Source organism: Hibiscus syriacus, unplaced genomic scaffold (assembly GCF_006381635.1).
Source record: "Hibiscus syriacus cultivar Baekdansim isolate YM2019G1 unplaced genomic scaffold, ASM638163v2 tig00110904_pilon, whole genome shotgun sequence".
Lineage (NCBI taxonomy): Eukaryota > Viridiplantae > Streptophyta > Magnoliopsida > Malvales > Malvaceae > Hibiscus > Hibiscus syriacus.
In genome coordinates this window covers 2,124,729-2,149,542 of record NW_024062907.1, presented here as the reverse complement: position 1 = coordinate 2,149,542, position 24,814 = coordinate 2,124,729, and the positions used below count along the sequence as shown (strand labels likewise).

General features: G+C 35.4%; 1 non-coding gene and 2 pseudogenes across 1 annotated transcript; all 3 read right to left on the bottom strand.

The window, feature by feature from the left end:
- Positions 1–8,798: 8,798 nt before the first annotated feature.
- LOC120146223 lies at positions 8,799–9,690 on the bottom strand (annotated as a pseudogene).
- A 7,498-nt stretch (positions 9,691–17,188) lies between these two features.
- On the bottom strand, positions 17,189–17,316 carry LOC120146288. Its single transcript, XR_005518204.1, has one exon. It is a non-coding gene; the product is annotated as a U6atac minor spliceosomal RNA (small nuclear RNA).
- Positions 17,317–19,605: 2,289 nt separating this feature from the next.
- Positions 19,606–22,229, bottom strand: LOC120146260 (annotated as a pseudogene).
- Positions 22,230–24,814: the final 2,585 nt, after the last annotated feature.

Sequence of the window (24,814 nt, the reverse complement as noted above, 5' to 3'; positions counted from 1 at the left end):
AACCAAAATCCTATGATCTTACTAGATAATGGAGATGTTGTCTCAGATTCTGAAGAACATGTCCATGATGAGGAACCTGAAACAATCCATGAACAAGAACCAAGAGAAAATGCTGATTATGGAGAAATGCTTGTTTCAAAGAGATGCCTCCAATCACAATCAATTAAGGAGGATCTACAAGAAACAACATTTTTGATACAAGGTATCATGTCAAGGACAAAGTTTGTATAATGATTACTGATGGAGGGAGTTGCACAAACGTAGCCAATACTATAATAGTGGAAAAACTCTGTTTGACAACCTTAAAGCATCCAACTCCATATAAACTCCAATGGTTCAATGAAGAAGGTGAGTTAAACATTACTAAACAGATCCTAATTCCTTTTTCAGTTAGTATGTACAAGGATGAGGTACTTTGTGACATTGTCCCTATGCATGCTAGCCACATTCTACTTGGGAGGCCATGGCAATATGACAAAAGGGCCATTCATGATTATTATCACAACCAATACTCCTTTAAGCATGAAGGACGCAAGGTATTTTTGGTGCCTTTGACACCTAAAGAAGTCCAACAATATCAAATGCATATGCGAAAAAGTGTCCAAGCCTTGCGAAAAGAAAAACTACCAACGAAGAATAAAGATGGACGAAACATGAAACCAAACTTCTTAATGAAGAAGCATGATGATTCATTGCTGTAAAATGGAGGGACTCCTACGAATAATGGTGATGGTTGGGATTCAAAGTCACAACTCTACATCAAGGGTTATGATCTATGTCTTCAAAAGGTAAGTACCCCTTCATTTGAAACATCATGTCTCTTCACTTTTCAAGACAAGCCAAATGAAAGGTCACTTCCAAAAAGGATATCCTTAGAAGAAGATCATTCCAAAAAGGTACATGTTGGTAATTTATATTCCAAAGAAAGGCCTAAAAGGAGATCTTGTGAAATGTTACCTATTAGAAGAACAAATTACCTATTGGAAGAACACATTCGTTCAAATGATACTTTCTTTTACCAAAAAGACGTAAAGCTATGCAAGAACATAATGATAAACACCTCAAGGGCTTCGATTTGAGGACAAATCACCCTAAAGAATGGGGGATAATGCAAGAATGTTTTCAACACATGCAAAGAGAGTATTCTTGAACATCTTAATATTTTACTTACTGTATATTATTATGATCATATATGACATAATCATACATATCATGCTAAGGTTATTAGTTATGTGATTTTAAGAATAACTTAGCAAATACACATCTTTATAATTGAGGCACATTGTTATATTTTTCTTTAAGTGTGTTAAGCATGTTAGAATAGTCTTGCATTCATTTAAGCATAATTCATTATATTCATGAAATATCAGCATGCTTAATCATTCATTTGTTAGCTCATGTGCATTCATTTTTGCTCATAAGTCTTATACATTAGCTTACATATGTTATATAATGATATACTTAGCTCATGCCATGCATACATAGCTCACAAGGTCATAATCATGCACGGTAGCAAGGTAATTGGATCATACAAGCTTAATGCCTTTGATTTACCTTGTTTTCTTTGCACATGTAGGTACATAGGAGCATGGCACACATTGGGGAAGCTTGTTGGAGTATTTGGGATCCATATCCAGCTCACAATTAACTCACTAACATCATGGCAGCTCGGGAACACAATGGAAAGCTCAACTCAGCTGGAGGAGCTCAAGAGTAGCTAATCTCAGCTAGTTGGACTATTTGAAGACAAGTTGCTAAAAGTGACATCAAATATAGCTGAACATAGCTGAATGTGCTACTAGGAAGCTTAGGAGATCACAGCTAAGAAGATCCTACACCTCCAACACTTGCATAGCTATCTAGATAGACACATACAAGCTTGAAGATAACTTAACTCACACCCAAGACTGTTGCACATGCTTGGTCTTCATCCTATGCATAAGGCTATACCACAAGCCTCCTAGAGAACCGTGTGCACACCTTCTGACCAGCCAAGCCATATGCTATGCATGTGTCCCTTTTTGGCTCCAAGATGAATGGCTACATAACCATTCGTCCAAGCATCATTTCTCCTCCAAATTGGAGCCAACTTGAAAGGTCTCAAGCACTATTCGTCCATGAGATATGCCGCCTCTATTCAGCCAAACCAGCACCTATGTTTTCATGTTATTTATTTAATAAATTATGTCATTTTAATAGGACACAAGGGCTGGCCAGACCACCATATAACCATTCATCCATGTCCCTTCAAAATCTATAAATATGCTAGTCCTATTCATTTGTAATTACACTTTTCATTTTAATATAAGTGAGATTATTCTCTTTTCTCAAGTCCTTGTGACTTTAATCGACTTATCAAGTAATTTAATTACTTGGGGTGTCAACCCCTTTGTCATTGATACTTGTGGTTCCTATCGTCTATAGATAGTGGGTCCAAGTCCTTTTTTACTACCCCTTAGAAAGATTTGTGAGGATGGGTCTTTACTCATTGTAGTACTGGTTCTTCATTGGTCTTTTTATGATACTATCCTCACCAGCTATCATTTGTTTCATCACCCATACCATAGCTATATCAACATACTGTCGCTACCATTTCTCATAACATAAATAGCCCTCCATTTCACCTTTACATCAACTATCAAACCATCTCTTTGAGCCTTTCACTTATGCAGGTTTGTTTGCTTTCTTCCTAGATCCAATAATCAATTTAAGGTAGGAGTACCTTATATCAAAAGGTATTCAGAACTTTGGTGGAAGAAGCAATGTGCAATGACAACAACACCAACAAAAAAGAAGTGCAAGTGAGGTGCAAGTGAAAGAAATCAAAAATCCGCAAAGAAATTGTAAGCACTCAAACGAAGAAATTGCAAAGAAAGGTTGAAAGCACAAACAACAAGTTCATCACCAAGCCATTCAAGTAAGCATCTAAAATTGTTTGTGGTGATAGAAAGGTTGTGAAGTGACTTTGTGTAAGTAACCCCTTTATTATCTTCTTTCTTATTTCAATGCCATCATTTTCATTATATTTTGTTTTCCATTCCTATTAAAGGCTTGAGCGGAAAAAGGTTTGAGCTTGGGAGACTAGAAGAGGAAAAAGGCTTGACCGTGGGAGACTAGAAGAGGACTAGTAAAATCCTTAAAGTCCTAGAGTGCAAACATGAGCGGATTGAGTGACATTCAAGTTTCCTTGCAGTGAACTCTTGAGGCTTGGTGAGAGCATTAATTGGTAAGGTCTTTTACACATTTTCTTTTCTTCAATTCACTAATCATGTCTCGGAGTCCAGGATGAACACCTGAAAGAGAAGCCCCTAACTTGCAAACTAAAACAATTATGCATGAGATGGCTAGATTGTTTAAACTAGAGTTGGAACCCTTACGTGAAAGTATGGATCAACTTGAAGAATCTATGGGCAACCGAAGGATAATTAACCCTAGCATGGAAGAAGAATTTGAAGAGGTGACTGAAGTCGAGCAATAACCCAAGGAGCGAGAAGAAATATCAATAGAAATCCAGGGAAAAGGTACCAAAATGATATTTTCAGCAACATAAGGTAACAAATCCTCCATTTCAAGGACGAACTGATCCTGAAGCCTATCTTGACTGGGTAATCAAAATTGAGCATATTTTTTAATGTGAAAACTACACGGAACAAAAGAAAGTAAGGCTTGCTACTATGGATTTTATGGACTATGCCCTCGTTTGGTGGGAATAATTAGTAAGTTCAAGAAGAAGAAATGGTGAACGCCCAATCAGTACTTGGGAAGAAATGAAGGCCATTATTAGGAAAAGGTTTGTGCCTACTCTCTATCATCGAGATCTTTATCATAAGCTTAAAAACTTAAACAAGGAAACTGGAGTGTTGAAGATTATTTCAAAGAAATGGAGATAGCCATGATTCGAGCCAATATTGATGAAGATAGATAAGTAACCATGGCAAGGTTTTTCTCTAGCTTAAATCCTAAAATTGCTAACGTTGTTGAACTGCAGCATTATGTAGAGATTGAGAAGATGGTACATATGGCCATGAAAATCGAACGACAAATTAAAAGGAAGGTCTTCAACCAGAGTAGCCCAAATTCTTCCACCAAATAGAAATAAGAGCCTAATACTTACCGAAAGCCAACCCTAGTCCAAGCGAAGGATAATATTGAGATATCCAAAACCATACAAGTGGGTGAATCCAGCAATGGTAAAGAAAGGCAAACGAATACTTTCGAGAGGTCCAGAGACATCAAGTGTTTTAAATGTTTTAAAAAATGACATGTTGCAAGCCAATGTCCCAACCGAAATCCTATGATCTTACTAGATAATGGAGATGTTGTCTCAGATTCTGAAGAACCTGTCCATGATGAGGAACCTGAAATAATCCATGAACAAGAACCAAGAGAAAATGTTGATTATGGAGAAATGTTTGTTTCAAAGAGACACCTCCAATCACAATCAATTAAGGAGGATCTGCAAGAAAGAACATTTTTTATACAAGGTGCCATGTCAAGGACAAAGTTTGTATAATGATTACTGATGGAGGGAGTTGTACAAATGTAGCCACTACTATTATGGTGGAAAAACTCGGTTTGACAACCTTAAAGCATCCAACTCCATATAAACTCCAATGGCTCAATGAAAGAGGTGAGTTAAACATTACTAAACAGATCCTAATTCCTTTTTCAGTTGGTAGGTACAAGGATGAGGTACTTTGTGACATTGTCCCTGTGCATGCTAGCCATATTCTACTTGGGAGGCCATGGCAGTATGACAAAGGGCCATTCATGATTATTATCACAACCAATACTCCTTTAAGTATGAAGGACGCAAGGTAATTTTGGTGCCTTTGACGCCTAAAGAAGTCCAATAATATCAAATGCATATGCGAAAAAATGTCCAAGCCTTGCGAAAAGGAAAACTACCAATGAAGAATGAAGATGGACGAAACATGAAACCAAACTTCTTTATGAAGAAGCATAATGATTCGTTGCTGGAAAATAGGGGGACTCCTACAAATAATGGTGATGGTTGGGATTCAAAGTCACAACTCTTCATCAAGGGCTATGATCCATGTCTTCAAAAGGTAAGTACCCTTCATTTGAAACATCATGTCTCTTCACTTTTCAGGACAAGCCAAATGAGAGGTCACTTTAAAAAAGGATATCCTTAGAAGAAGATCAATCCAAAAAGGTACCTGTTGGCAATTTATATTCCAATGAAAGGCCTAAAAAGAGATCTTGTGAAAGGGTACCTATTGGAAGAACACATTCGTTCAAATGATACTTTCTTTTACTAAAAGGACGTAAAGCTATGCAAGAACAGAATGATAAACACCTCAAGGGCTTCGATTTGTGGACAAATCACCCTAAACAAGGGGGGATGATGCAAGCATGTTTTCAACACATGCAAAGAGAGTATTCTTGAACATCTTAATATTTTACTTACTTTATATTATTATGATCATCTATGCCATAATCTTACATATCATGATAAGGTTATTAGTTATGTGATTTGAATAATAACTTAGCACATACACATCTTTATAATTGATGCACATTGTTATATTTTTTTAAGTATGTTAAGCATGTTAGAATAGTCTTGCATTCATTTAAGCATGATTCATTACATTCATGAAATGATTGAATGCTTAATAGTTCATTTGTTAGCTCATGTGCATTTATTTTAGCTCATAAGTCTTATAGATTAGCTTACATATGTTATATAATGATATACTTAGCTCATGTCATGCATACATAGCTCACAAGGTCATAATCATGCACTGCTGCAAGGTAATTGGATCATACAAGCTCAATGACTTTGATTTACATTGTTTTCTTTGCTCATATAGGTACATAGGATCATGGCACACATTGGGGAAACTTGTTGGAGTATTTGAGATCTATATGCAGCTTAAAATTAGCTCACAAACATCATGGCAGCTCGTGGAACACAATGGGAAGCTCAACTCAGGTTAAGGAGCTCAAGGCTATCTAATCTCAGCTAGTTGGACTATTTGAAGACAAATTACTGAAAGTGACATCAAATGTAGCTGAATGTACTGCTAGGAAGCTTGGGAGATCACGGCTAAGAAGATCACTCTCCACCAGCCCTTGCATTGCTAGCTAGCTAAACACATGCAAGCTTGAATATAGCTCAACTTACGCCCAAGGCTGCTGCACATGCTTGGTCTTCATCCTATACATAAGGCTACACCACAAGCCTCCTAGAGAACCATGTGCATGCCTTGTTAACAGCCAAGCCATGTGCTATGCGTGTGCCCCTTTTAGGCGCCAAGATGAATGGCTACATAACCATTCGGCCAAGCATCCTTTCTCCTCCAAATTGGCACCAACTTGAAAGGTCTCAAGCACTATTCGGTCATGAGATATGCCCCCTCCATTCAGCCGAACTAGCACCTATGTTTTCATGTTATTTATTTAATTAATTATGTCATTTTAGAGGGACACAAGGACTGGTCGAACCACCATGTAACCATTCGGCCATGTCCCTTCAAAATCTATAAATAGGCTAGTCCTATTTATTTATAATTACACCTTTCATTTTAATATAAGTGAGATTATTCTCTTTTCTCAAATCCTTGTGACTTTTATCGACTTATCAAGTAATTTAATTACTTGTGGCATCAACCCCTTTGTCATTGATACTTATGGTTCCTATCTCCTATAGATAGTGGGTCCAAGTCCTTTGTTACCACCCCTTAGAAAGATCTGTAAGGCTGGGTCTTTACTCATTGTAGTACTAGTTCTTCTTTGGCCTTTCTAAGATATTATCCTCACCAACCATCCTTTGTTCCATCACCCATACCATAGCCATATCAAAATACTTCTGCTACCATTTCTCATAACATAAATAGCCCTCCATTTCACCTTTACATCAACTACCAAGCCATCTCTTTGAGCCATTCACTTATGCAGGTTGTTTTGCTTTCTTCCTAGATCCACAATCAAATTAAGGTAGGAGTACCTAACATCAAGGATTCTATGGCAGCGTTTGTGTAAAAACGCCACTAATTAAAGTACTTATATGTAGTGGCATTTGTGAAATAAACGCCACTAAAGTACGAGTGTTAGCGGCATTTATGGAAAAATATCGTTAATGTTACCATTTTGTGGCATTTGGATGTAAACGCCGCATATGTATAAATTTAAAAAACGTCGTGACAAACGCCATTATATACATATTTTGCTATAGTGTTAAGAGTCCATTTTAAATTTCGAAAAAGAGAGGCAGATCAAAAAAAACCAAAACAATGTAGATTTGATGTGAAATGTCACATCAACAACCGATAATTATGTCATCGTCGCATTAGTGACTTAATATCAGAGTGACATAATTGATAAAAGTAAAAGTTTAGTGGCATAAAAGAGTCAGTAGACAAAGTTCAATGGTATCTAAAATAATTTCCCCTTTATTTAATTACCAAAATTCAATTAATCTTAACCTTATAGATATTGTTTTGATAATCTGAGGTAAGTACAAGGCAGTATATGTTCAAAGACTCTCAACCATTTGACAATGAAAACTCACATCCATGGCATTTGCGGTGCTTGAACTCGAAACCTTAAGGGATGATAACAAATCCCTTGACCGTGAGGTTGCTTGGTGGTGCCACCATATTAGATCATTTAAATACTGACTAATCATTTTATGATATTAAATAATCTATAATTATTTATTTGTTATATATGTTTTGTACACATAATTTAACAAACGGACTAAAAACTAAACATGAATTGTGATTAATTTTTAACGAAAAATGATGAGTTTGAAATATAAGAATAATTAGATGACTATTTTATAATTTTTAATAGTTAATGGACTCAACAAAGCATTACCCTGTGATAAATTATCCAATAAAGGGTGTTTATATTTATATTTGTTGTTCGTTGTGGTTACTCAAAGATTTAAGTCTGAGTTATCTGGAGAAATCATTGGTGGAATGCTTGTTTTTCATATCGCAAATTAATGGCGATGACATAATTTAAAAAACTGAGTTGATGACATATTTTATAGTATGCTTAATTAGTCTATTAATCCTTGATTTGATCAGTCGTTGCATTCCTAAAATTTGAAAAATAATAGTGTATGATGGTTATTATCTGATATAATAATAATCAAATGATTTCCTCGTTTGTTCGTCTTTTGTGACTATCCGTTTAGATCGTAATGCTCCAAATAACTTTCTATTAATCTAAATGGTTGTATGATAAATTTGAGACCCTTATTGTGTGTTTCTATATTCTTTTGAGTATTAGGACAGTAATATTTTATAAATTATTAAATTATTCTCGTAACGTTAATTTATGAGTTATTCCAGAATTTCATATTGTAATCCTTGTAAGAATTGGGAAAAAAACTTTTTATGGACAAGTTATTTTATACAAAATGTTTGCAAGGTTTTGGTTTGGATCATGAAGTTTATTCTACGTCATTAATTTAACAATAGCAACCAACAATATTATCGATTTAGACCTACTAATTATAACATTATAAAACTAGAGGATCATGTTATATCAAATTAAAATAGAGGGATTAAATCTATAATTTCAGCATAATAGAGAGACTAAATCCATAGTTAGACCCTGTTTAAACTCTCGCTAAATATGATTGTTTACATAATCCACACCAGGAAATTGCATCTAAGAAGTTATTAGGGATGCAAAACTATAAACCCAAAGATGAAAACATTGTACTATTAAAGTATAATAATGATTTTATTACTAGAAAGGGAAGATGATATGCTCAATAAACATAAAAGTTTGTAGAATCATATTTTGTGACATGAAAACTTGGAAAAAAGGGATGTTTAGTGGGAAGCGTCTTCTTCCTCGCAGAATTTGGTGTATTCCTTTGATCCATCAATGATTCTAATTCTGATGGAATGCTGGGTTTCATCTTGATCATCCATCCTTCTTCATAGGGGCTCGAATTGATCTTCACCATGTTAAATTGAATGCATAAGCCATTAAGGTAAACACTTTTTAACTGTATGGTTGAATGAGGGAGTTTCATACTTACCAAGCCAGGAGCTTCAGAGAGCTTGGAGTTAACCTCGACGATTTCACCAGAGATCGGGGAATTGACATCACTGGTTGCTTTAACACTTTCCACGGCGCCAAACCCTTTTCCTTGGCTCGCTGAACCACCTGGCTCAGGCAGCTCCACAAACACCACTTCTCCAAGATGGTCCTTTAATGCATAAACGATAATGTAAGTAAGGACCGATGCACTAAGCCTTTAACTGCATAATCTATTTTCAAATTATATTAAATTTAATTTAGTATGATAAGAAAGAATAAAAAAAGACGAGCGATCTAGGGAATCATATATGAAGACATCGTATTTAATACATGTACCTGAGCATGTCAGTGATGCCAATGGTAGCCACAGAACCATCATGCTTCACCCATTCATGTGAAGTGGAGTATTTCAGCCAAAACTGCAAAATTTCAAATACTGTACATCACAATCATTATTAATCACATTAAAATAGTGACCAAAAAAACAGATGCTGTACCAGTGGAAAAGCATCTGGAGAAGGAAAATGCAAGGGAAAGGTGGGGTTTGGAGGCACAGGAGATTCTGAGTGCATTGGCAGTGGAAGAAGCCCACATTCTGAGTGCCATTCAATGGCTATCGATCGATCTTTGGTTACTTTGTTTATGAAATAAAGAGAAGGTGGTGGGTGTTTTGTTGTATGGTTTATGGCTACACTGCAGGTTTCTTTTTTCTTGAATGAATGGTGGGCACCGAAAGCCTCATCCCAACACCCTTTTCTTACAAATATATTATCATCTACATATGCCTGTTTTTCCAGTTCTATGTCATGTGAAAACCAATTAATTAAATACAAATCACCGTGCATCCAACCCGTCAAATCATGTTTTCTTCTTCTTAAATGTTCTAAATTCGTATAATTACGTTTACAAAATATATATATTATCAATAATTAAAAAAATTAAATAAATATTATATTATAATAATTCTAGATTATTTTATATCAAATCAACATCTTATCAAACAAAATCATAAATTTCTTTCCCACTTTGACCTAATTCACGATTACAAGAAGTGCCATAGGAACAATACTCTCTCGGGTTTCCATGCGAGGTGGTGGCCGCCTCTTATGAGAGGTGGTGGCCGCCTCCACCACCTTCGTCTTTGTTGTTTCACACTCTCCTTTGACCGATCCTCTCTAGATTTCATAAGCCTAACTCAGTTCTGTCGAATCCTCTTATGTTCTTTGATCAAGTGAGTAATCGGCCCTGTGCTTTGGTGTTTTTGGGATTAGGTTTCGTTGGTTTTTGTCCCTTTATTTGCTACTTGTTTGGTTGGGTGTTTCTCTTCTAGTTTGGTGAGGTCGTTTCTTTTCTCTTCCAGCTGTGTCTACTCCTGATTCTTTTTGTTTGATGTTTCGTGTTTGTGTTCTGGCTTGCTTCTGTCTTTAGTTTCATTGTTATTGAATTTCTGAGTGGGCTTTTATTCCGTTTTCGGGAGTCAGGTCGTGATGGCTATTTCTGTAAGCAAGTTGTTTGTGGTATTGCCTTAGTGTTTCAGTCTATTATCCGTTTAGAATATTCTGTATGAGTGAGAGTGTTTAGGCCCTCCTTCGGTTCTGCTTCGGTGTGTGGCTAGTCTTTCTTTCTCTTTTTGTGGGTAAGGTTCTTGGTAGATTGAGGGTCACTATGGTGAGGTTCTGTGTGTGTTTTTCTATAGAAGAGCAGGTGAGTAGCATCTAGGGTTGGATTCGTAATTGGTTCTCAAGTTTTGCTTATCCAGTTTTTTTTGAGGTTGGGGCGTGAATATCAGGGGTCAGGAGGGTAAAGGCTTTGGTCTTGAGGATGTTTTGTGGTGTTTAAGTGGAGCTGGAGCAGTTTAGTTCTAAGTTTTTTCTGTAGGTTTAGTAGGTTTTTTTCTTTCTTCTGTGTTAGTCTGTTTTCAGTGGTTCAAGTTTTATCGGTTGCCAAGCAATTTCGTGGTGGAACTCTTCATCTCACCGTGTTCTGGTTGGTTGATGGTGGTGTCCAGTGGCCTGTTCTTGAGTGGGTGGTTCAGCCTTGTGCTTTGGTGTTATGTTTCAGCGAATCAGCAGTATAGGTTAGGTGATCATGGTGCTTTGCTCCGTGGCTATATTTCGAATGTTAGCTCACCGGTCTCTAGTCGGATGAGTCTTGTTGCAAGGTTTTTTAGAGTGGTCTGTAAGGTTGAACTTCGGGAGATATTGATGTCTGATTATTTCATAGATATTTCATTGTTAGTGTGGTTTTGTTTTTCTTTATCGTTTTAGGGTTCTTATGGGGTTCTGTCCTTTCTAGCCTTGAAGTTGCAAGTTCTAGAATCCGTTCTGCTAACGTCAGTTTGCCTCTGGTAGTACAGTAGGCTTCGGTGGTCCTTGAGATTTGCTCGTTTAATATTAAGGTGGGTGTAGGTGATGGTTTACTTTCTAGGTTGTAGGAGGATTCGCTTGCTTTTGCTGCTTTCGAGGTAGCTTTTCTGAAGTTTGTTTCATGGAAGTTTTGAGTTGAGGTGTGTTTGGTGCTCTGGCCTTTTGCGGGTATTAAAGTAGTGTGGAGATAGTTTAATAGTGTGCCCATACTGTTTTTGTTGGGCCACTATTCAGTGGGTGGATGTTAGCTTTGTCATAGCTGGTATTAATTTTTGTAGTGCCCATACTGTTTTCCAAGGAAGTGCGGAAGGTATTTCAGCAAGTGAGTATAGTTGTCAGTGTTAGCGTTGTATCATGTATGCGTTGGTTTGGTGATTGTGGTAAGGTGTGGGTATGCGCTGAATGATGTTGCTATTCTATGTGTATTTGTTCTCTACCACTCAATGTACACTCTTTTCCCTTCATTTAGGATTGGTGAGATTTTTTAATGAGGGTCTTGAGGTGATATACTTTGTTACTCTCTTTAATACAAAGTACCATATTTCAAAAAAAAAAACATCTTATCAAACAAATCAAATAAACCCCCAAAATTGGAATTACAATATGTAAATGAGTATCATTTCTTAAAATGATTGTTCTTCTTTCTTCTATTAACATATTGGTTTAAAATCAATATAATGATAAGCCCTAGAAAATTTGGTTGACAAATTTGAATAACCTAAATACAAAATTAATATAATTTCAAATTTTCAAAATATTTAAATATAAACATATGTTGTTGATTTGTCGTTTTAAAAATTTTAAAAATACAATGTGAATATCTCAAATGTAAGCAACATGTGAAGTTAACTAATAATTTTCATCTAACAGAATCTATTTTAATAAAAAATCAAAATGTTAAAACTAAAATACTCAAAAAAATAAAAGATACAATAATCATTTATACAAATATTAGAGATAATTTTATCATTATATCCTTTTTTTTATGTGATTAAAAAAAATAAAAATTTTAAATATTCATATTTATAATTATGTTTTTTATAGAGATAATGTTTTAAAAAAAATTCATTTTAATACTTTAAAATCCTTGATGACAAAAATAAAATGAGAAAATAACCTCAGTCGAAGTTCACGTTGCGATTTATTCCAAATTCGTTGCGATAGTCCAAAATCGCAACGACTGGTGGCATTGTATTTGTTTCATAAGAATTTTCTCTAAAAAGATAGTATTCGCGCGGACGTGTCGAAGACACGTATTACCACGACCACGACCACGACCACCACCCGACCCGACCCGACCTGAGACGAGACGGACGGCGGCGGCTGTAGCGCGCGAGAGTCCCCTTTATTCTCTATCACTCAACAAAAAAGTGGAAAAGCCAAGCCTTAAATACCATTCCCAATAGTGTTTTCAATACTATGTGGGATTAAGCATTACCAATACTTGTTTCCAATACAATGTGATTATTCAGGAAACAATTAACAATCATGCACCTTAAAACAACTGAATCAACAACCAATTGTATTAGTATTATACGATTAAATATGTCATAATTAAAAGTCAATTAAGGGATTAAAATCATTACCATTTAGATCAAACTGAGACTCCTCCTCTCTGCTTTCTCTAAACCTTGAATCTCTGCCATGGCTGCTTTCAAAGTATTCTGCAAAAGCAATTCACTTATACATAGCCAAAAAAGAATCGTTAAACAACTCAAAAATCAAAAGCATTATCAATCGCGATTATTGCAATTTTAAGCAAAATATTCAAAAATAATATCACTATTTAAGGCTCATTCCCACATAGTATTGGGAACAAGTGTTGGTAATGCTCAATCCCACATAGTATTGGAAACACTATTGGGAATTGGGTCGTGGTCGTGGTCGTGTGTCGTGGCGTGGTCGTGGTCGTGGTCGTGGTCGTGGTCGTGGTCGTGGTAATAGTAATACGTGTCTTCGACACGTCCGCGCGAATACTATCTTTTTAGAGAAAATTCTTAAGAAACAAATGCAATACAACCAGTCGTTGCGATTTTGGAATATCGCAACGAATTTAAAATAAATCGCAACGCGAACTTCGACTATCGCAACGAATTTAAAAATTCGCAACGTGAAGTTCTTCACGTTACCAATCTAGAAACTGATCCTGTATTTGGGAATTTAGAAACTGATCATTTCTAGTCCAAACACACAGACACGCTCTAACAAGTTGGGTTCGCAAACCCGTGTTTATGAAGCGGGTCGGGTGGGTGTAGTTCATGGGCTGATCCTGTATTTGGGAAAGTTTCAAGTTTTAGCCTTCCATCTCGGAGGCGAGAAATTCCCAATCGGGAATTTCTTTGGAAAAAGCTATCGTCCTTCTCGCCTTCATGCCCCTTCTTTCATCAAAGACATTTATCTACCTTCTGTTTTCATGTTTATCTCTTTGTATGTTTTTGGTTTCAATCTTATGACTTAAAAGTATGACCTTTTGCTTACAGATCTTTACTCTTAAGTCAAATTGAGTAATTTCTATGTTTGAACCATTGAAGCCTTTGATCTTTGCTTACAGTTCTTGAAGTTTGTTATATAATTACAATCCTACAATGTATACTATAGAATGGAAAACAACTTTTCAAGTTTCCCCAGTATTTGGATTACTGTGGCTGTGCCTTTGGATGCACCTTAGATCATGGATTTAAATTGGGGTTGTGGCCATAGTTTTTGGTTTGCGCTGGGTTTATGGCGATTGCGACAATAGTGGGTGCTATTGTGGTCATTGTGGGTATGGTCGTGCAATAATGGTTTTGGACGGCACCTTTGCCGCTATATTACGGCGCTATTCGATAGGGGACCGCTCTTTAAGGTTCATGGAGCATACACAGTATTTGTTTGTATTTTTACTTTTTCTATCTTGTGTTCCAATGTGATCTCTTTGCTTGAATCTATAATCAAGTATCAATTTACTGTCATAATATGTATCCAGAATCATCAATGGCTTCTTTGGTGGTTTTTAGGTACCACTCTTTGATGATTTTAGGTGCCATTGTGTTGAGAAAATAAACTTGATTAAATTTGAAGTATCCTTGCATGTATATAATCATTATGTTTTTGTATTTCTATCAAGTAGGTATTGATTTGAGAAAATTGGTAGCTCGAAAGAATCATTTACCAGTAGAGAATTGAAGCTTATCTTACAAGGGAAGGTATTGCATGATCGTGAAGATGAAGATGAGTTTACACTCGACTCAATGATGGTGGTATAGATCTTGCCTTTAATTGGAAAAATAATTATGCAGTGTTTGCTTTCACTGCTTACATTTACCATTAGTGGTGTGGATAAGTAATGAAGGAATTAGTCTCATCGCAAGTCCCCTTACTCTTTATTGTTGTTCTTAATGTCCAACGGCTCTGCAAATTTCTTTTTGATGGTCTATGTTAGCGTTCTGCTATTGATATATAGGTGCTATGTACTAATTTTCTAGATTCCCTCATTGTTGCTGTCAAGCCAAAGGCACCAGTTGGACTTAATATTGACGACGATGATGAAGATTTGGTATGGTTGAATTAATAACATCTTTAACCTGAGCTTGGATGGCAGTTTGATGAACCAAGAATTTTTATTGATAATTTACTTTCTTCCTCAATTCTTGAACAGAAGTTTCAGCTTCCACAGTCAACAAGCCGATGGAAGAAGAAGCTTTACACATTTTTACGTAAAAGATTGAAGCTTCCTGGTGAGAATCAAATTGAATTGATTTGTTTTTATATTTACGGAATACATTTTCACTTCTTGACCTTCTTATTATTCCTATTATAGATATCATTTTGATGGCAATATTTTCCCTGAGTCTTAAGGCGTGGGCTCTTGTCATTTTGTGGTTTATATTAGCACCTATTGCTCATAAATGGGATCTTGGACCGTTATGTAAGTTGCCTTTGTCACTTCGAAATGACTGTTTATGAATGTTGAAAGTATCCTTCTTTTCTTGTGGAATTGGGGCTATATGTGCAAATTCTCTTGTCCGTTTCTTTTTATCTCCTAGACAGTTGAGGAATGCTGCACGAAAATAAAACTTTTCGTTGTTATCGTTTGGTTATCTTATTATTCTTATATTAGAATTTATTATTTTCAGTTTATTGAAGTAGCATCAACGTGTTGGAAGTAAAAGAAAGTAATTGTTTTCGATAGTCCAACGGTTTTATCTTCGTAATATTTTTAAAAGGATTTAGAGAATAAATTATGATGCTCGTATCACTTCTGATGCTCGTATCACTTCTGATGTTATAACTTGCCAATGCTGTGTATGAAACTAGCAGCAATGCTCGTATCACTTATGATGTTATAATTTGCTCATAACTTATGATGCTTGTATCAACGCACAGATAAACAAAAGATGTTCATGTATTTCTTCTGCCTCTCCTTTGGTCAGATTCTCGGTACCGGCTTTTGTCTAATTTTCCTGAATCTTGGGCGGCGGCAACCTGGTGATGTCAGGTAATCCTCTTCATTCTATCAACTAAGTAGCAAGTTTATAATGTGAAGCGGAAGATAACTAGCAAATAAACTGTCACATGACCCATGGTGGTTGGCTCTGCCAACAATTTAGGATGAATAATTAAATAAACTTCTTTTCAAACACTTTTACAAGGGGTTTCGTGGAGAATATCTTAAGCATGGGCAATCGACGTTGTTTAGTTTCTAAACCGTCATAGAATTCAACGTTTTTCTTTTGTAAAACAAACTGCATGCTTCTTTCGCATGGCAACTTATGTTTTCCCTTGTGATATTTACAGTGCATATTCCATCTTCAATGAAGATTTTAGAGAGCTTCCAGGGACCCTCAATGCAGATGCTATAGACAGGGACATAAGGACGGGTCGGATTTGAGTCGGGATGCTTCTTTTCCTGCAAAAGTTACTTTGATACGGGCGAACAATGTAACCTAAAACAAACTACTAACACCCAAAATTATCGGTAAACCTTGTGTAATGAAACACATTATCTCGTTTGATTTGTTATCAGTATCTGGGCTTGGTACTCGGTGATACAGGGCATAATGTCATTACCTCTTATTTCTGAGCTGATCAAGATTGTCAATAGTAAAAACTATTTTGAAATTACCTCTCATCTCTTTCATCCATTGTTTTTAATTCCTTTGTTAGATCAAACGTGAAATCTGACCTACAATCAGACCTACTTATACCCTGATAAAACCATGTTAGCTCAAAATCTTGTGTTTGAGTCCAAATTTATTCAATAATACATGCAAATGTTTCAGTTCTATTTAATATATTAATCATATTAATACTATGTCAAATGATAAATTTAACATGATGAGTCAATTTCATGTGTTGATCATTTGTTAACGATTTTCATCTATTAAAGAATCTTTTTATCTTAGAATAAAACGTTGAGGTTCAAAATACTCCAAAAAAATAGGAGCAATGTGATTATTTATTCAAACGATAGGGATTTCTTTTCAGCTCTTCTTTCCCAAGGAGAAACATCACATATCAATGTTACTATTCATTTGTGACTATTTTTGTTGATGCAACACTTTTTGATGATAATCCCGGATGATGTGGATATGTCATGTAAGTATTTCTGTCAACATGTACATGTGAAGTTAGTTTTATATTAATCGCTTGTTGATTAATGATTTTCATCTACTAAGATTTTTTTCTTCAAAATGAAACGTTAATAAAAAACGTTTAAAAAAAAAGAATTGGAACAGTCACTATTGAATTGTGGACTTTAGATTCTTTTTTCAATATGCTATTTTAGTTAGGGAATAATAAAATAATAATTTGTTAAAAAAATTGGGTTATAGATCCACCAAGTGGGTGGGTAGCCTTAACCGGATGTGTTAACATGAAAGCCCGAAGGCAGCTCCGGTCCCTATCAGGGGATATGCCAACCATCTCTCCTTTCTACGAACACTAAGGTGTCATGCTTCATGCTTCATGCTTCATGCTTCATGCTTCATGCTTCATGCTTCATTATAAATTGTTCCGTTTATAAAACGAGCGATGTGGGGTTACATAATTTTTTTCCATCCAAACGCCATCGTTTAATCTTCTTAGACTTTGGTCTTATCCTCTTGGGAAAAAAGGTTAAATTGGCATATGTTAACCAAAAGATTTAATTGGATTAAATAATTAAAAAAATGTAACTTCTCTCAACAAGCAATCAAGCATCCATCAACAATGTTTTATACGGTAAGAACAGCAATTCCTATCTATTTCAAACAAGAACAAAATTTGTACGGATGGTTTTTGGAAAAATATATAAAACACTTTGATAAGCAACTCTTAACATTATCTTTTACTTGTTTCTGGAGAAACGAATGCGGCAGCCTGTCAACAACCGCAGCACCAAATGAAATTACAAGAGCCTTCCTAACAGTCTCCAAGTCGATCCCGCGTGCTCGAAAGTAGAAGAGTTGGCTGTCCTCTAGATCACTTATAGCAGCTCCATAAGAGCACTTCACATCATCAGCAATTATTTGGAGATTGGGTTTCACATTTGCAGTTGCTCAAGGCTCGAGGAGCAGGCTCCTCGTTAGTTGCCCTGCATCCGTCTGTTGCGCATATCTGCAAAATATGAGATCAAAAACAGCAACTCTGTTATTTTAGGCACTAGCCAGATTCCAGAGGATAGCAAGATAAGCAATCTACAGAAGTTACCTGTTGACCTTTACATTCCAATCAAAAAACACTTGCCCTGACGAATGAGCCATGATGCATTCGCAAAGCTGTTGACAATAACCTCGTGGATGGTCCAAAACTATTTTACCGTGTAGATCTTGTCATAACGTTTCCCGAGATCCGTTAGACTTAAAATATTAGTTTTCGGGGAAAGTGATTAAATACATTTTGAAAACAATTTGATTTTGAAGTCGTCACTCACCATTAAGTTAGATAGGTTAGAAACCTTAAACGTCAAAAAATAGTCTGTGTTTTATCAAAGATTCGTTTTTAAGAGTTTGAGAGTCATTTACATGTGGGGAAGGAGTAGCACCCCAGAACGCCCAAATTTTAGTACCTAAACAATTATACGTTGTTTAAATATAAGAAATTACAAAAGATCATTTTATTCATTTGACTTTATTCAAAAAGTGTCAATTTTCGGATAATTAATGCCCTTTTGTTTGAACGATCTTCGGGAAAACACTTCCTTTACAGTTACGAGAATTTCCCGTAAATTTCATTCACAAAAGACATTATTTTGCAATTTTTATAAAGATAAAATAAAATAAAATAAAACAAAATAAAAGTGAGAAGAGTTGAAAATAATCAAAATAAATAAACGTGGAACAAAGAGAATTATCGAATACAAAATAAACATTTATGCGAAAAATCCTCAAAAAGACACATTCTCTTATAGTCGGGAGATGTCTTCGTAGATTTCACTCACAATGAAATTTTTTCATTTTTCTAATATTAAAATAATAATGATAAAAACAAGGTAAAAATAAAATTTCATACAAAGAATACTTTCAACAACTGCATAATTTATATACAAACATATATGAAATTATAATGATCGATAAAAACAAATTTACAAATTAATATCAAAATGTACATTTACAAACATGCTAAACTAAAATATTAATAAAAGTATCTATTCAGGACTAAATTGCGAGAACATCAACTTTAGAGGTACAATATTAATAATATAACAAATTATGGCTACTGAATAAAGACTAAATAGCCAAAAACAGAAACTTTAGGGACATAATAATAAACAAACATAAAATTATAGCTAATTTGTAAACATTATATAACCTGAGTACTAAAGCATAAATTAATCCCAAAGCAGCATGCGGGACCAAAATGAAACAAAATATAAATTCGTAAGGTACATAAAAATTATACCTAAAAGCCACCATATACAAAGCAAGGATTGAAATAACAAATTTACAAATACTATAACCAAAGTCCAATATTAACAAAATGGCATAACGTAAAAGATGGTGACTTGAACGTAAATATTGAAAAACAAATGCCTGAAAAAATTTATCATATTTTCATTCAATGACCCAAATAATGAGATTACAAAAAAAGAAGGGACCTAAACGACTATTTCCCCTCGAACCCAAAGTGCTATATCTGCTAAGGACCTAGGAGTGATTATACAATTAATGGATGCATAGGGGAATCGTTTACCCTATATATAATCTATTCTTCTTCCCACCAAATTTCATTCGGCCCGATTGCTCCTAAATCCCTAGCCCCCATTCTTCTCGTCCCTCTTCACGCACACAGTGGCCAAATCAGCCGGCCATCCGACGAACCGGAGCAAGCCACACCTCGGCCACCCTATATGGGTGGCCATTCTCCTCCAAGCTGCAACCTACAAGGCGTAGGAACATCACCAGTCCACTCCTAATCACCAACCATACCCACCCCGAATTCCTCTCCTCGAGCGAAAACCAAACCACAAAATGACCACCATACTCGGTGATCCGACGACCGTAACTCAACCCGGACTAACCTCTCATCCACGACGATGACCTTGCTATTCCGACGACCCAACAACAGCAAGGTAAACTCATTTCCTATCTCTATTTATTTATTTATTTCAATCACCAAATATAATAGAATGAAAGAGGAGAAAAAAATTAGAATACCTTAAAATCTTAGGTTCTGATTTTGATTGCTGAGTAATTCGTTCTTACATTGTTTTCGTTGAATCTCCCCTCCCCTTTTTACATTTTCAAAACGAAACACGAGAGCCCTTGATTCCCTTTTACATGGTTTTTTTTTCCGTAAAACCCAGTACCCTCCTCATTTTCTTCTCTGGTTTTTATATTTTATATGCTTAGCTGAAGCTAGAAAAAAAATGAGGGAAATGATTCCCCTATGCCTCCATTAATTTACCCCGATTTTTCGGGATTTTTCTTGAGTTTTCTAATGGGTTTGTTGACTTGGTGATTTGGTTGTCACTGTTGGCTGAGATGATGACGTCCGAGCGTTGGAATGGTGGCTGTCGACTGACGAGATCAAACGGCTGGAACAGTGGCAGCGGTGGCTTCTCATCTACTGGGGCGGCGACGGCTAGATGCTGAAGAGATGAAACCCTAAAATGGCTTAGGGTTGCATCACGGGCCGGGTTTTGTTGTTGGGTCGGATCGGGTTACTGTATTCTGGGTCAAGTCTTGTAATTGGGTTGAATTGGGCCTGGGCCTGTAAAATAATAATACTAATAATATTTTGATAGATCGAACAAAAACGAATGTCTACAGATCTTCACCAATACACAAATGAAACGTTGTTAATTCGGTTACTGTATCAGGGCCCAATTGTTGAACATGGACATTATGCCTGCTCAGTTTTCCACCAGTGCATACCTCAACAAGCTCATAGGCACTAGTTGATTCGTACATGTAACTAGTATGTTAGTAAGAATATATTAATTCAATTTACATAACAGCAAACGAGGCTTTACGAACTGATATTTGGGTTGCAGACATGTTGAATAGTACGCTAATAAACTCATTTCTATAGGGGATTAAATTATCAAAGGTAACTAAGATGGAATTAGAGGCCGAAAATCACTTGACTGTAATGTTATAACTACTAGTAGATGATCCACTTCTCTTTCCCTGGTTAATGAATACTCATCTCTGTCTTTCCATCTTCTATTGATTTATAACATAGGTCTTTGCAAAGGTTGTTCATCTTCATATCTGATATTTTCATCCAAAAGTTTAAATCAAGTTTCTATACTTGTATTTCACTGCATTAATACCATTTGTGATTTCACCCATGTACCCAAACAGTATTTCCTCCATAGAGATCAATTGAGCAAAATATAAAACCATATATAAAACTATTCACTAACCTAAGAAGTTGCACACTAATAGCCATCAACTGCAATGCTAAAACTATCCCTAACTTCGAAAGAAAATAAATAAATCAATTGAAGAAGCAATATAACACGAAATTTACCTGGCGGACTGAAGTCCATTTGAAATGAGCAGCACTCAGATTGATTTTGCACATGAGAATGCCCAACTTTCCCACCTTCTCCAAAACCACTTCCAACACTGAATTGGTCCAATAACACTATTCTTTACCGGCAAACTACTCAACTATCCCCACTTCCCCTCCTTTCTCAACCAACACAAACACTCTGGGATTCGAAAGCGGCATCTCTTTCGATCCTTCATTACCTCCCTCAATTGCAATGTATTTCAAATAAATGGGATGCTCAACTTTACACCCTTGAGGCACATAAACAAGCATCAAATCAGGTGTCCCCAGTCCATTAATAGACCAGAACAAATCACCCCATTCCAAATCACCTAAAAATTCAGACACCCTTTTAAGTATTTCCTCTGAAGGCAACTTCAATAAGCTGCCTACATAAGATGAGTCAAATGAAGAATCCAAAAGAATCCCATCAGCAAAATCAAAACTTTTCAACTGGGAAACCCTTGAAATATCTGAAACAGTTAGGGATTTTGGTGGGTGAGAAATTGGTTTTATATCTTAACTCTTGATGAAAGAGGTGTCTGTGAAGCGAAATAACTCGTCTCTTCGGGAGGGGCATTGGGTTGAAAGAAAGGTTTACGAGGAATTGTCTCTTAAGATTTTGAAGCGGCAAAAAGAGAGAGTCTTCTAATGAGTCAGCTAATTGGAGGACGTATTTATCAGTAAAAGAAGCTTGTGGAGAAACTGAAACTGCTTGGAATGAGAGTTTCGTTGTAATTCTTTTCGGTTTGAGCTTTCGTTTCGGAGTGAACTGAAGAAGATTTGGATGGGTAGAGGCTAAGGCAGCCATTGATGAGCGGCTCAGACCGGTGGCTTTGGACCAGAAAAGTTGTGGAGCTTTTAGTTAAACTAACACAAAATCCAGTAGAAGTCCTCAAACTAAGAGCTAAATCAAATTAGTCCTGCACTAAACAACATTCCAATTAAATCCTAAGATCAAAGTATATTTTCAATCAAGTCCTTAGGTCAATTTTTTTAACAAATTCTAAATTTAATTTTAATCCGTCTAAAAGAGAGGAAAAGAGAAAACTTCAAGAAAAGAAATAAGAGTGCTCTGAGTGAGTTTAAAACCTTTAACTTAAGAGAATATGAAGAAAAAACAATAAAACCAAACGACCAACCAAATGTACTTACCGAAATCCTTAAGTCAAGTTAGATATAAGTTTTATCATTTTTGTAAAAGATGATTTTTTTTCCTGATACACAAGGCGCCAAAATTATTTACTTCAATAGAACTTTATTTTGTAATCTACAGTAAATACTACAGTAACATAAGAATTTTTTACATCGAGGTGATGGTTCGCTTGAAAATATTTTTTAATGGTCCCATTTAAGTGGGTCCCATAGGTTATTATTTTAATATATAAACAGTAACTCGTCACCTTGAGATGATGAGTCTTATAGAAAATTAATTTTTTAATTAGTTATTAATTTAAAAAATAAAAAATAAAAATATAGGAAACTCGTACGTCAAGGTGATGAGTTCTCTTGATTTTAAAAAAATAGCCATTGGCAACGAACATATTATTAAATTTTAACCACTAAAACTCGTCATGACATGAAGAGTTTCTTCGACTATAATTTAAAAAAAATATATTTATTAAAAAATAATATTAAAAAAAATAAATAAAAATAATATTAAAAGAGTTCTTACAAACTAATACGTGCATAATTATTTTTTCGTAGTTCTTGGTGATTTCAAGGAGTGATCGAATGATAATGCCAAAGGGCTCGTCGAGTACGTCGGGGTCATCCACCTTGATCTTCTTTATCTTCATCTTCATTGGCTTCGTGAAGAGGAGGTGTACTGAACATCATTCTGAGATCCACCTTTGAAATAGGTGATGGGATCCCATTTACCCTCACTGCATGTTATGTCGAAGATGCTTGATTGTTTGCATTGTATCAGAACCTCCAACCCAATTCGATTGTGTCTCCACTGAAACATGATATGGAGGACAAAAATAAAAAATGGCTTGAGATGCAAAATGATCTTGAGATGTAGAGGCATAAGACGAAGATGTCGATGATGATTTCTTGGACTTTACGAATATGGCCTTAAGTTCATTTCCTTCATAATTTCATATATAGGAAGAAGTGTTGAAATCTAAGTCAACAGGCTTACTCTCATATCATATAGAGACCGATAAATAACATTGATTTCATTGCTCAATGTAAACAACATGCTTGTTCAGTCAATTTTCAGTATGCTTCCCATGCATACCAATTTGTGGTGTTCGTCCATATCAAATATTTGCGTAGAATTTGGTTGATGAGATGCAAACTGTCACAACATTCTATCTACAGGATACATCTCAACAATCTGCAACAAATTTCATGTTGAACGTTGCAGTTGTTCGTTGCCCAACGACTCTAAATGACTAGTTTTTTTTTTAAAAAATTCAAGGAGAACTCATCACCTAGACGTGACAAGTTCTCCTCCTTTTTTAATTTTTCATATTTAAATTATTTACTATTTTTATAAAAAATAATTTCTTACAGGACTCGTCACCTCGAGGTGAAGAGTTTATATTTATATATATTTATATAATAAAATAATAGCCCACGTGGGCCCACATAACTTGGACTATTAAAAAAGATATTTTCAAACGAACTCTTCACCTCGAGGTGACGAATTTCTGTGTTACCGTAGTATTTTTCGTAGATTGCAAAAGAAAGCTCTAGATGACCTATTGAGCCAAAAAAAAATTTGGCGCATGGGGTATTAAGCCAAAAAATCCTGTAGAAGACATCATCTTGGGCAGTTTAAAGCCTTAAAACCCATTCATATGTCATTCGATATTTGACCCAAAGGAAATCCCATTCACTTTAAATTCTAAACCGATTCTTCTTGCATTTCAAACTCTTGAATCCTAGTAGTTTTGTCTCATGTTTGAAGGCTTAACGGTGGATGATTTGCCTGCCTGTTTATATCTTTTTGTTTTCATGTTGCAACATGTCTGGTCCATAAACATAAGATATCATGTTACAATTAACCCTCAACATTTATTAATATGATTATTTTAGCTCATATCTTTTTAAACTATCTTGGCTCATAACATTTTGTTTTAGACAAGAAACTCTAATATTTGATTGAACAATCACTTTGACCCTTGTTCTTTTTTCTATATTATTTTGTCCCCTAACATTTTATTTTAGGATAAAAAAGCTCCTAATTAATTGAATTATCACTTTGATCCTTATTTATTTTTAGACATTTTGACCTCTAACGTTTCATTTTAGGGTAAAAAGATTCTTATTTTAGAGCGTTAACCATTTGTTAACTAACGATTTTCATTCATGAATGACATTTTATCCTAAAATGAAACATGGGGCCAAAATACTTTCAAAAAAAAAAAGAATATGAGACAAAATGATCATTTTGAAACATTTGCTAATTTCGGCATTAGTCCTAAACATAAAGCATTAGTTTTGTGTTC